Source organism: Schistocerca piceifrons, chromosome 1 (genome assembly GCF_021461385.2).
Source record: "Schistocerca piceifrons isolate TAMUIC-IGC-003096 chromosome 1, iqSchPice1.1, whole genome shotgun sequence".
In the NCBI taxonomy this organism is placed as follows: domain Eukaryota; kingdom Metazoa; phylum Arthropoda; class Insecta; order Orthoptera; family Acrididae; genus Schistocerca; species Schistocerca piceifrons.
In genome coordinates, this window is record NC_060138.1 from 138135365 (window position 1) to 138147646 (window position 12282).

Below are 12282 nucleotides of genomic sequence, written 5' to 3' on the forward strand. Positions count from 1 at the left end.
AGAAATTAATCATCAACGATAATGCGAATTCTGTGATGTTATCTGCAACAGTCTGAAAATGCACATGCAGTTTATTGATTACATGCATGTAGAAAACTTGATCCCCCCCCCATGAACCATGGACCTTGCCGTTGGTGGGGAGGCTTGCGTGCCTCAGCGATACAGATGGCCGTACCGTAGATGCAACCACAACGGAGGGGTATCTGTTGAGAGGCCAGACAAACATGTGGTTCGTGAAGAGGGGCAGCAGCCTTTTCAGTAGTAGCAGGGCAACAGTCTGGATGATTGACTGACCTGGCCTTGTAACATTAACCAAAACGGCCTTGCTGTGCTGGTACTGCGAACGGCTGAAAGCAAGGGGAAACTACAGCCGTAATTTTTCCCGAGGACATGCAGCTTTACTGTATGATTAAATGATGATGGCGTCCTCTTGGGTAAAATATTCCGGAGGTAAAATAGTCCCCCATTCGGATCTCTGGGCGGGGACTACTCAAGAGGACGTCGTTATCAGGAGAAAGAAAACTGGCATTCTACGGGTCGGAGCGTGGAATGTCAGATCCCTTAATCGGGCAGGTAGGTTAGAAAATTTGAAAAGGGAAATGGATAGGTTAAAGTTAGATATAGTGGGAATTAGTGAAGTTCGGTGGCAGGAGGAACAAGACTTTTGGTCAGGTGATTACAGGGTTATAAATACAAAATCAAATAGGGGTAATGCAGGAGTAGGTTTAATAATGAATAAAATAAATAGGAGTGCGGGTTAGCTACTACAAACAGCATAGTGAACGCATTATTACGGCCAAGATAGACACAAAGCCCATGCCTACTACAGTAGTACAAGTTTATATGCCAACTAGCTCTGCAGATGATGAAGAAATTGATGAAATGTATGACGAGATAAAAGAAATTATTCAGGTAGTGAAGGGAGACGAAAATTTAATAGTCATGGGTGACTGGAATTCGTCAGTAGGAAAAGGGAGAGAAGGAAACATAGTAGGTGAATATGGATTGGGGGGAAGAAATGAAAGAGGAAGCCGCCTTGTAGAATTTTGCACAGAGCATAACTTAATAATAGCTAACACTTGGTTCAAGAATCATGAAAGAAGGTTGTATACCTGGAAGAATCCTGGAGATACTAAAAGGTATCAGATAGAGTATATAATGGTAAGACAGAGATTTAGGAACCAGGTTTTAAATTGTAAGACATTTCCAGGGGCAGATGTGGACTCTGACTACAATCTATTGGTTATGAACTGTAGATTAAAATTGAATAAACTGCAAAAAGGTGGGAATTTAAGGAGATGGGACCTGGAATAACTGAAAGAACCAGAGGTTGTAGAGAGTTTCAGGGAGAGCATAAGGGAACAATTGACAGGAATGGGGGAAAGAAATACAGTAGAAGAAGAATGGGTAGCTCTGAGGTATGAAATAGTGAAGGCAGCAGAGAATCAAGTAGGTAAAAAGACGAGAGCTAATAGAAATCCTTGGGTAACAGAAGAAATATTGAATTTAATTGATGAAAGAAGAAAATATAAAAATGCAGTAAATGAAGCAGGCAAAAAGGAATACAAACGTCTCAAAAATGAGATCGACAGGAAGTGCAAAATGGCTAAGCAGGGATGGCTAGAGGACAAATGTAAGGATGTAGAGGCTTGTCTCACTAGGGGTAAGATAGATACTGCCTACAGGAAAATTAAAGAGACCTTTGGAGAGAAGAGAACCACTTGTATGAATATCAAGAGCTCAGATGGCAACGCAGTTCTAAGCAAAGAAGGGAAGGCAGAAAGGTGGAAGGAGTATATATAGAGGGTTTATACAAGGGCGATGTACTTGAGGATAATATTATGGAAATGGAAGAGAATGTAGATGAAGATGAAATGGGAGATAAGATACTGCGTGAAGAGTTTGACAGAGCACTGAAAGACCTGAGTCGAAACAAGGCCACGGGAGTAGACAGCATTCCATTAGAACTACTGATGGCCTTGGGAGAGCCAGTCATGACAAAACTCTACCATCTGGTGAGCAAGATGTATGAGACAGGCGAAATACCCACAGACTTCAAGAAGAATATAATAATTCCAATCCCAAAGAAAGCAGGTGTTGACAGATGTGAAAATTACCGAACAATCAGTTTAATAAGTCACAGCTGTAAAATACTAACACGAATTCTTTACAGACGAATGGAAAAACTGGTAGAAGCCGACCTCGGGGAAGATCAGTTTGGATTCCGTAGAAATGTTGGAACACGTGAGGCAATACTAACCTTACGACTTATCTTAAAAAAAAGATTATGAAAAGGCAAACCTACGTTTCTAGCATTTGTAGACTTAGAGAAAGCTTTTGACAACGTTAACTGGAATACACTCTTTCAAATTCTGAAGGTGGCAGGGGTGAAATACAGGGAGCGAAAGGCTGTTTAAAATTTGTACAGAAACCAGATGGCAGTTATAAGAGTCGAGGGGCATGAAAGGGAAGCAGTGGTTGGGAAAGGAGTGAGACAGGGTTGTAGCCTCTCCCTGATGTTATTCAATCTGTATATTGAGCAAGCAGTAAAGGAAACAAAAGAAAAATTCGGAGTAGGTATTAAAATTCATGGAGAAGAAGTGAAAACTTTGAGGTTCGCCGATGACATTGTAATTCTGTCAGAGACAGCAAAGGACTTGGAAGAGCAGTTGAACGGAATGGACAGTGTCTTGAAAGGAGGATATAAGATGAACATCAACAAAAGCGAAACGAGGATAATGGAATGCAGTCAAATTAAATCGGGTGATGCTGAGGGGATTAGATTAGGAAATGAGCCACTTAAAGTAGTAAAGGAGTTTTGCTATTTAGGGAGTAAAGTAACTGATGATGGTCGAAGTAAAGAGGATATAAAATGTAGACTGGTAATGGCAAGGAAATCGTTTCTGAAGAAGAGAAATTTGTTAACATCGAGTATAGATTTAAGTGCCAGGAAGTCGTTTCTGAAAGTATTTGTATGGAGTGTAGCCATGTATGGAAGTGAAACATGGACGATAACCAGTTTGGACAAGAAGAGACTAGAAGCTTTCGAAATGTGGTGCTACAGAAGAATGCTGAAGATAAGGTGGGTAGATCACGTAACTAATGAGGAGGTATTGAAAAGGATTGGGGAGAAGAGAAGTTTGTGGCACAACTTGACTAGAAGAAGGGATCGGTTGGTAGGACATGTTTTGAGGCATCAAGGGATCACAAATTTAGCATTGGAGGGCAGCGTGGAGGGTAAAAATCGTAGAGGGAGACCAAGAGATGAATACACTAAGCAGATTCAGAAGGATATAGGTTGCAGTAGGTACCGGGAGATGAAGAAGCTTGCACAGGATAGAGTAGCATGGAGAGCTGCATCAAACCAGTCTCAGGAGAAGACCACAACAACAACAACAGAAAACTTGATCTGAGTTACAGCTGTCAATCAAGGTTTGAAGAAGAATAAACTGCCACTACCAGACGACAGTTAATGTAGAAAATACTTTTCCGACGTATTTTGGCACGATGCGCTCTACCCATACATAATACAAAAGCTTCGAGATTTATCTACTGTCTGGCTGTCTGTTAAACCAGAAATGAACAAAATGTCGCAGAAGTTAGCCCTTTTTTCACATACGACTATTTTGGATTGAGAAGTGAAGAGAATTATTTTACAAATTCCATTAGATTGATAACTTTAGCAGACAGCAGAATTGCGTTTTAAAAAATATAGCAGTGAATATACTCGAACTCGCGACATCTTATCTACCGTGCCCAATACTTACCATTACGCTACTAGCCGAAACGTAGCTACAAGAGCTCCAGAAGTCAACAAAAATTCCTCCAGAACCTCTGCATTCCACAGCTTTGTGGGATATTGCATATGGCCAAGTCAATACTTATGAGAGACAAACAGTGATACCTTTTCTTTTGCACTCCATGACGTTTTCAACAAACACTTCCTATTTAAATTTCTGCATCCTGCACTGTTGGCAGTTCTGTGTTGGTGGCAGTTACGTGATTTTATTTTGGTGATTACAAAATAAAGTTTGAATGTATGCACTTGGTAGCCGAGGCAGGTAGTTCATGGTGATTCGGTCAACCAAGTAAATGAATTTACTGAACATGCTGCTAATTGATACAGGGAGCCTGTGTGTCTGAATTCTCAGCCAGTGTGGCACAACATCATTATGATAGAAAAATGTGCCAATGAGAAGAGGAGTTGGAGGTCTGTTAGGCTGATGAGAGGTTCATATATCTATGGTCTGGGTTCGATTCCGACTTCGTTCAGTCATTTTAGATAGGGAGAGACGGACTCCATTCTCTTCTGGCTACACCAAGTGAAGAAAATGTAATGGTAATTTGGTCTGAAATTCACATTAAAAATGATATTGCTTCTCTACCAAGTAGACGTTAGGTTGAGCCACAATAAAGTCTGGAGTGGTGACATGTAGAAACTCTATCACCAGTAACCTTTCTTATACTAGTAATTTATTTCTAGTGACGAAACAAACGCTATGTAGGCTCACAGGACACTTATTCCATCTTTTATCTGAGTTTCTGTATGTCCATAAAATTGTTTCTGAACTGGGAATGCAACTCAGACCGCCCTTAACGCTCAATTTGTTCCCTTCGTGACAATACAGCTCGGCTACAATTTGTTGTTTGTTCAAAACTGCAGATTCCTCAACATCTCCAAATATTGGCGTGAATGGGTTCGAATCCTGGCCCGGCACTAAAGATTTCATTATGTATTATCAAGATCTAGCATGAGAACACCTATCTGCTGGTGGATAATAATTTAGATTTTTAATGTATTTTCATTCGTTGTGAACACTAACGAAATCTAACGTTTTTGACTCCCAGTGAGACACTGAACTATTTGCGAGATCACTGTAAGTTCAAGATGTTATTCCGACCTGCTGGTGGAGAAACATTCGGTAACTGACGTCTCTTTGCGTGTAGTCAACAACGATATGTGTGGGGCTCTATTCCCAGTCAGCACTGACCTCTTCGTCATATTATTTCTAATTCAAACATACTGACATGTCGCTGCTGGTGCAACAAACCCATATTTAACGTTCGTTTTCTCTAGAATATAACAGCGATTGGTTCCGGGTTGGAGTCCTGGGAAGGAAAAAATTAATGTGTCGTCTCGTCGTTCAGTTAAAACATCTAGCTACTGCCGAGAAAATGCGATATGTCACAGTTGATTGTGCTTCGATATCTATCCGATTAGGTTCTTGGTTCGAATCCTTGTCCAACACAAAGCTTTATCTCACGGGATTTCAAGTAAGTTACTTGTTAAGAAGCAATATTTAACATCTTTCGTAGTTCGTTAACGTGGACAATAGGTGCTGGGTAGGAACTCAGGTCCGTTAAAAACGTTTCCGTTATGTAATTTAAAGTTGGTATTTGCCAACTGATACTGTCTAAAATCGAGGTATATCAATCGCTGTATGCCTAATCAGGTATGACTGTTAGTTTCCGTCAGTCACGAAATCTTTGCTTAGTCTGCATAACCTGGGTTTGAATCCATATGCAGAACGAGACGGTTCGTCGTGTCATTTGAAGTTCATACATATTCTGAACTAGCTGCTCGTGAATAACTTAAATTTTTAATGTCATTTTGTGTTAAATAATAAGTACGGTATTTTACTTTCCACAGGATCTCATGAATTCGACGAACGTACTACGTGCATTACCTATCTGACGTAATAATAAGAGTGGTGACATTTCAGGTATGTCATTTATTGTAATAAATGTGAGCTTACAAGCCTTAAGGACAGTCTCATCTGTGATAAGGTGTTTCCTGATATTTGTAGTATCGTAGTATTACTTTACATCTTGAGTTTTTGCGATACAGAGCAGTGTTTTCTAGTGGTCACTTGTTGGAACCATTTTCAATCGTCAGGCGACTGTACCAAGGAGCGATTACAGGACCTGCTAGACAGCTGCGTTATGTGGGTTGCATGCGAATCAGGCGAAATGCAATTCAGGTCGTTCGGAAAGTTTTGAGTATGACTGTACTTCTGTTTTATCTTCTAGCGCCATCATTCATGTAGTAGGCAGGAAGAAACTTTTCTACTGTCCTTACACAAGGAAAACAAGTTTTATCAAGAACTCGGTAGAACCCAACTTAACGTCAAATAAATTAGCAATTCAGGCCATTTGAAGAGCTAGGATGGAAATTAACAGCTATGTAAACCTAGGAGTTTCCGTGAAATAAGCCAAACACAGCCGCACAAGTTTCAGATAGACTGAGCGGAGCACCAAACATTAAAGGGTAATTGCCGCTCTGGCTCCCACGCACCAAAGTAACTGCTAACTCAACGAAGGGCACCAGCGAGGTCGGGTCCACTTGGCCAGAGGAGAAATACGTAACGTGATTAACTACAAGCATAAATATAAACATTTAACTCATAAGTACTTAGAACAGTTTTGAGGGGACAATTAAAGACGATATAACTACGTCTATGATTATTCTGCGATTCACACTTATGTGTCTGGCAGAGGGTCCATAGAGCCTATTTTCAATCTATTTGGGGACCGTTCCTCTTTAGAACAACGTGTGGGAAAGACGAACACCTAAATCTTTCCCCTCAAGATTATTTTACTAGGATGCTCGTTTCTCACCATGTAGCTTGCAGTCATCAAAATATTTTGTCATTCGTATGAGAAAGTTGGTGATGAAGTTTCCCTAAAAGATCTCACTTCCACGGAAAACGTCTCACTATTCCCGTCGCACACTCTCTTCTTTTTCGTGATAACAGAAATAGAGCAGTCATTCTTTCTTCTTTTTCTGTGTCCACTGCCATTCTTAGTTCCCACACGACTCAGCAACACAATCCGTCTCTAATGACCCCCTTCTGAGTGTCCTGCCAATAAAATACTGTCTTTGATTCGCCTTCTCCGCAACATTTTCGGTGTGATGCTTCCAGCTGAACTTCTTCGTAATTGTAATCACTGTTTATTTCGTCGAAAAGGCAACCTTTAAATTCGTGTGATACCTCGTGTAACGGAATTTTTGTAATTCTTATGTGAAGGACCTCATACTTCTTATTGCACAGGGACAACCGCCGCTTCTCACGCCGGGAAGATATTTTGTCTAAATAATTTTGTAATTTGTTTTGACGTTCTGATAATTTTACTAGACGGAAACATTAGGGCACTGCAAGATAATCCCAGTCTGTAATGAACTGTTAACCAGAAAGGACCTTACGATCGAGACGTCCTGCTCGAATACCCCACTTGGCAAGACAACATCTTACAGTTCCTTTCCAGCTATGCCGTTCCCTTGTCAACAGGCAACTTCGTCACTGGGCAAACGATTTATTCATAGACGATTCCAGATATCTGCTGACGCAAGGTGATAACGGAGCTGAGTGCGGAGACCTGAGGTGATTGGTACCCGCCAAATGTTTTTCAGGTAATCGACAGATTTCCGAGATTATGTGATTTTGTGGGGAGGCTCACAGTGCTGACAGCGATGCAGATCTTGTCGTTGTTCTTAGTCGACTTACCGCCAGGCAGTACATTCAACAGATCGTGTTGAACCATGTAGAGGGTGCTCCATATGGTGGTGGCCATGAATTTTTTCTTAAGCCGGGGCCCATGTGGAGGGCGTCAGCAGGGATGTCTTGCGAAGCCTTGACGTTGAAGCAAAGTAATTGCCGGTGGTGAAAGCCGAGCTAAACCCATCGTGCATATGTGGGACATGCTTGACAGACTTGATCGTGGTCATCCTGTTCTACCACGGACTCTGCAAGGACTATCTTGATCTCTCACTGAAGACTGGGGCGGATCCTACAGGGTGACCTCCGTAGACTTACGCACGGAGCATGACACTTAGGTGTCGGACGGCGATAAACGCTCACGGTTGACATACACGTTATTCAAGTTATCAAAGTCCAATGAACAGCACCCGGAATGACGGAATGAATGATTGTTTCCACTACGTGTTCGAAACCTGACAGACAGTTCAGTCTGATTTATGTAAACGATGGAGGATGTAACGATGCTTTTGTTGTGTACTTTTATTGTGAAAGATGAAGATATAATTGGTAACATACCCAGTCCTTAGTTATTCCTCAACGGAGTACAGCAGACGCCTAAAGTCACATTACCTAATTCTATTGAGCACTGTAGTTATAACCTCAAACACGCCGACGGAAAAAAAATCACGACATAAAGAAGGAGATGAGCGACGTAAAAGAAAGTTTGTGGGCATGTTTCTAGATCTGAAACATGATGTATATTCAACTTTTGAGACACTCGCATAAGATAGGCGCTAGTAGTGACAATACAAGGATGCCAATCAGGTTTGCGTTATTTTGTAGTGGTTGTGTTCTTCAGTCCAGAGACTGGTTTGATGCAGTTCTCCATGCTACTCTATCCTATGCAAGCTTCTACATCTCCCAGCACTTACTGCAACCTACATCCTTCTCAATCTGTAGAGTGTATTCATCTCTTGGTCTCCCTCTACGATTTTTAACCTCCACGCTGTCCTCCAATACTAAATTGGTTATCCCTTTATACCTAAGAATATGTCCTACCAACCGAACCTTTTTTTCTAGTCAAGTTGTGCCACAAATTTCTCTTCTCCCCAATTTATGTCAATACTTCCTCATTAGTTATGTGATCTACCCATCTAATCTTCAGCACTCTTCTGCAGCACCACATTTCGAAAGCTTCTATTCTCTTTTTGTCCAAACTATTTTTCGCCCACCCTCCATACAAATGCTTTCAGAAAAGACTTCGTGACACTTAAATCTATTCTCGATGTTAACACATTTTTCTTCAGAAACGCTTTCCTTGCCATTGCCAGTCTACATTTTACACCCTCGCTACTTCGACCATCATCAATTATTTTGCCCCCCAAATAGTAAAACTCATTTACTACTTTAAGCGTCTCATTTCCTAATCTAATTCCCTCAGCATCACCCGATTTAATTCGACTACATTCCATTATCCTCGTTTTGCTGTTGTTGATGTTCATCTTATATCCTCCTTTCAAGACACTGTCCATTCCGTTCAGCTGCTCTTCCAGGTCGTTTGCTGTCTCTGACAAAAGTTTTTCTTTCTTCTCCATGAATTTTAATTTCTACTCCGGATTTTTCTTTGTTTCCTTTACTGCTTGCTCGATATACAGATTGAGTAACATCGGGGATAGGCTACAACCCTGTCTCACTCCCTTCCCAACCACTGATTCCTTTCATGCCCCTCGACTCTTATATCTGCCATCTGGTTTCTGTACAAACTGTAAATAGCCTTTCGCTCCTTGTATTTTACCCCTGCCACCTTCAGAATTTGAAAGAGAGTATTCCAGTCAACATTGCCAAAAGCTTTCTCTAAGTCTACAAATGCTAGAAACGTAGGTTTGCCATTCCTCAATCTATTTTCTAAGATAAGTCGTAGGGTCAGTATTGCCTTACGTGTTACAACATTTCTAAGGATTCCAAACTGATCTTCCACGAGGTCGGCTTCTACCAGTTTTTCCATTCGTCTGTAAAGAATTCGTGATAGTATTTTGCAGCCGTGGGTTATTAAACTGATATTTCGGTAATTTTCATATCTGTCAAGATCTGCTTTCTTTGGGATTGGAATTATTATATTCTTCTTGAAGTCCGAGTGTATTTCGCCTGTCTCATATATCTTGCCCACCAGATGGTAGAGTTTTGTCGGGGCTGACTCTCCCAAGGTTGTCAGTAGTTCTAATGGTATGTTGTCTACTCCGTTATACACGCTACAATGGTCGTTACCGGTAATTTGAGATTGGACGTAGTAAGTTGCTGTTAGTCAAGAATGTCTTTAAGACTACAAGGACGCCATTATCGTCACCTCACTGAGTTGGAACGACGTCGTGTAACAAGATATTTCTTATGCCATATTGCAGAAACACTTAGCCATATTGTACATGACTGCTTGCAGAGGTGGGTACAAGAATATACGGCCGCAAGAAGATCGAGTTCCGGACAGTCACGTGGCACTACCGAGTGTGAAGACGATCATGTTCTGTGTATGCTCCTGGTGAATCGTAATGCATCTGCATAAAGAAAAGTTTAAATATGTGTGAAATCGTATGGGACTTAACTGCTAAGGTCATCAGTCCCTAAGCTTACACACTACTTAACCTAAATTATGCTAAAGACAAACGTACACACCCATGCCCGAGGGGGGACTCGAACCTCCGCCGGGACCAACCGCACAGTCTATGACTGCAGCGCCTCAGACCGCTAGACTAATCCCGCGTGGTCATCTACATCAGTAACCTGAGCAGAAGTTGGTACCACAATGACACAACGAACTGTTCCAAACCGGTTACTTAAAATGACATCTCCGAGCCAGGAACCCTACAGCGTGTGTTTCACTGACACCAAACGACTGCCACTAGCGACTTCAGCAGTGTCAAGCAAGAGGTAATTAGAATACAGGGTGGAGCTCTGTAGTGTTTTTCAATGAAAGCTTTATCTGTCTTGGTTCCAGTGATGAGCATGTGTTGGTTAGACCAATTAAGGATGTGAAAATAGCCTGTCTGCGTGGTCGATGCATTGGATCTACACCTGGAGTTATGGTCGGGGGTATGGTTTAATATGACAGCAGGAGCCCTCTCGTGGTTATCTCACGCACTTCGACTGCGAATGTTTACGTCAGTCTGGTTATTCGACCAGTTGTGCTGCTATTCATGAACAGCATTTCAGGGTATGTTTTCAAACAGGATAATGCTCGTCCACGTACTGCCATTGTAACCGAACACGCTCTACCGAGTGCTGACATGTTACCTTGGCCTGCTAAATCACCAGATCTTTATCCAATTGAGGACATATCGGACAACATCGGCTGACAACTCCGGTGTCATCCACAAGTGGCACTGGCCAACCAAGTGCACCAGGCAAGGTATTCCATACCACAAACTGACGTCCGGCACCTGTAAAACACAGTGCATGCACGTTTGCATGCTTGCATTCAACATTCTGGCGGCTACAGTTGGTTGTTGGCACACCAGCATTTCACGCTTGCCATGGCTTATCTTGCGCTTATATGAACATGTGGTATTACAATGTTAATCACTTAAATATACACTCATGCTCATAAATTAAGGATAATTGCAGAATGTGGTGCCACAGAATGCCACTACACAAAACTGGCGCTAATACCATAAGCACATAGGGAACACACACGACACAGTTCTGTAAGTCCACGGTATTGGTGATGAGTTGAGAAAACCGTCCCGAAACACATGTGCAACAAAACGCCACTGTTTCCTGCGCATGTAGCCCGACATCAATGTGGGATATGATCTCGATGCACACGTACACAGGCCGCGCAACGGGTTGGCATTCTCTGGATCAGGTGGTCAAGCAGCTGCTGGGGTATAGCCTCCTATTCTTGTACCAGTGCCTGTCGGAGCTCCTGAAGTGTCCTAGGGGTTGAAGACGTGCACCGATACGTCGACCGAGAGCATCCCAGACGTGCTCGATGGTATTAAGGTCTGTAGAAAAGACAGGCCACTCCATTCGCCTGATATCTTTTGTTTCAAGGTACTCCTCCAAGATGGCAGTTCGGTGGGGCCGTGCGTTATCATCCATCAGGAGGAAGGTGAGTCACACTGCACCCCTGAAAAGGCCGACATGTTGGTACAAAATGACGTCCCGATACACCTGACCTGTTACACTTCCTCTGTCAGAGACATGCAGGGGTGTACGTGCACCAATCGTAATCCCACCCCACACCATCAAACCACGACCTCCATACAGGTCCCTTTCAAGGACATTAAGGTGCTGATATGTGGTTCCTGGTTCACGCCAGATGAAAACCCGACAAGAATCACCGTTCAGACTATACTTGGACTCGTCCGTGAACGTAACCTGGGACCATTGTTTCAATGACCACGTACTGTGTTATTGACACCAGGGGTCAGTGGAATGCACCTCGCCGGTCTCTGGGCGAATAAACCACGTCTCTTCAGTCGTCTGTGGACTGTGTGTCTGGAGATAACTGTTCCAGTGGCTGCGGTAAGGCCCCGAGCAAATGTTTTAAATGGCTCTGAGTACTATGGGACTTAATTTCTGAGGTCATCAGTCCCCTAGAACTTAGAACTACTTAAACCTAACTAACCTAAGGACATCACACACATCCATGCCCGAGGCAGGATTGGAACCTGCGACCGCAGAGGTCGCGCGGTACCAGACTGTAGTGCCTAGAACCGCTCGGCCACCACGGCCGGCGTCCCGAGTAAGGCTACCTGCAATAATCCGTGGCCGTCTGCGGGCACTGATGGTGAGGTATCGGTCTTCTTGT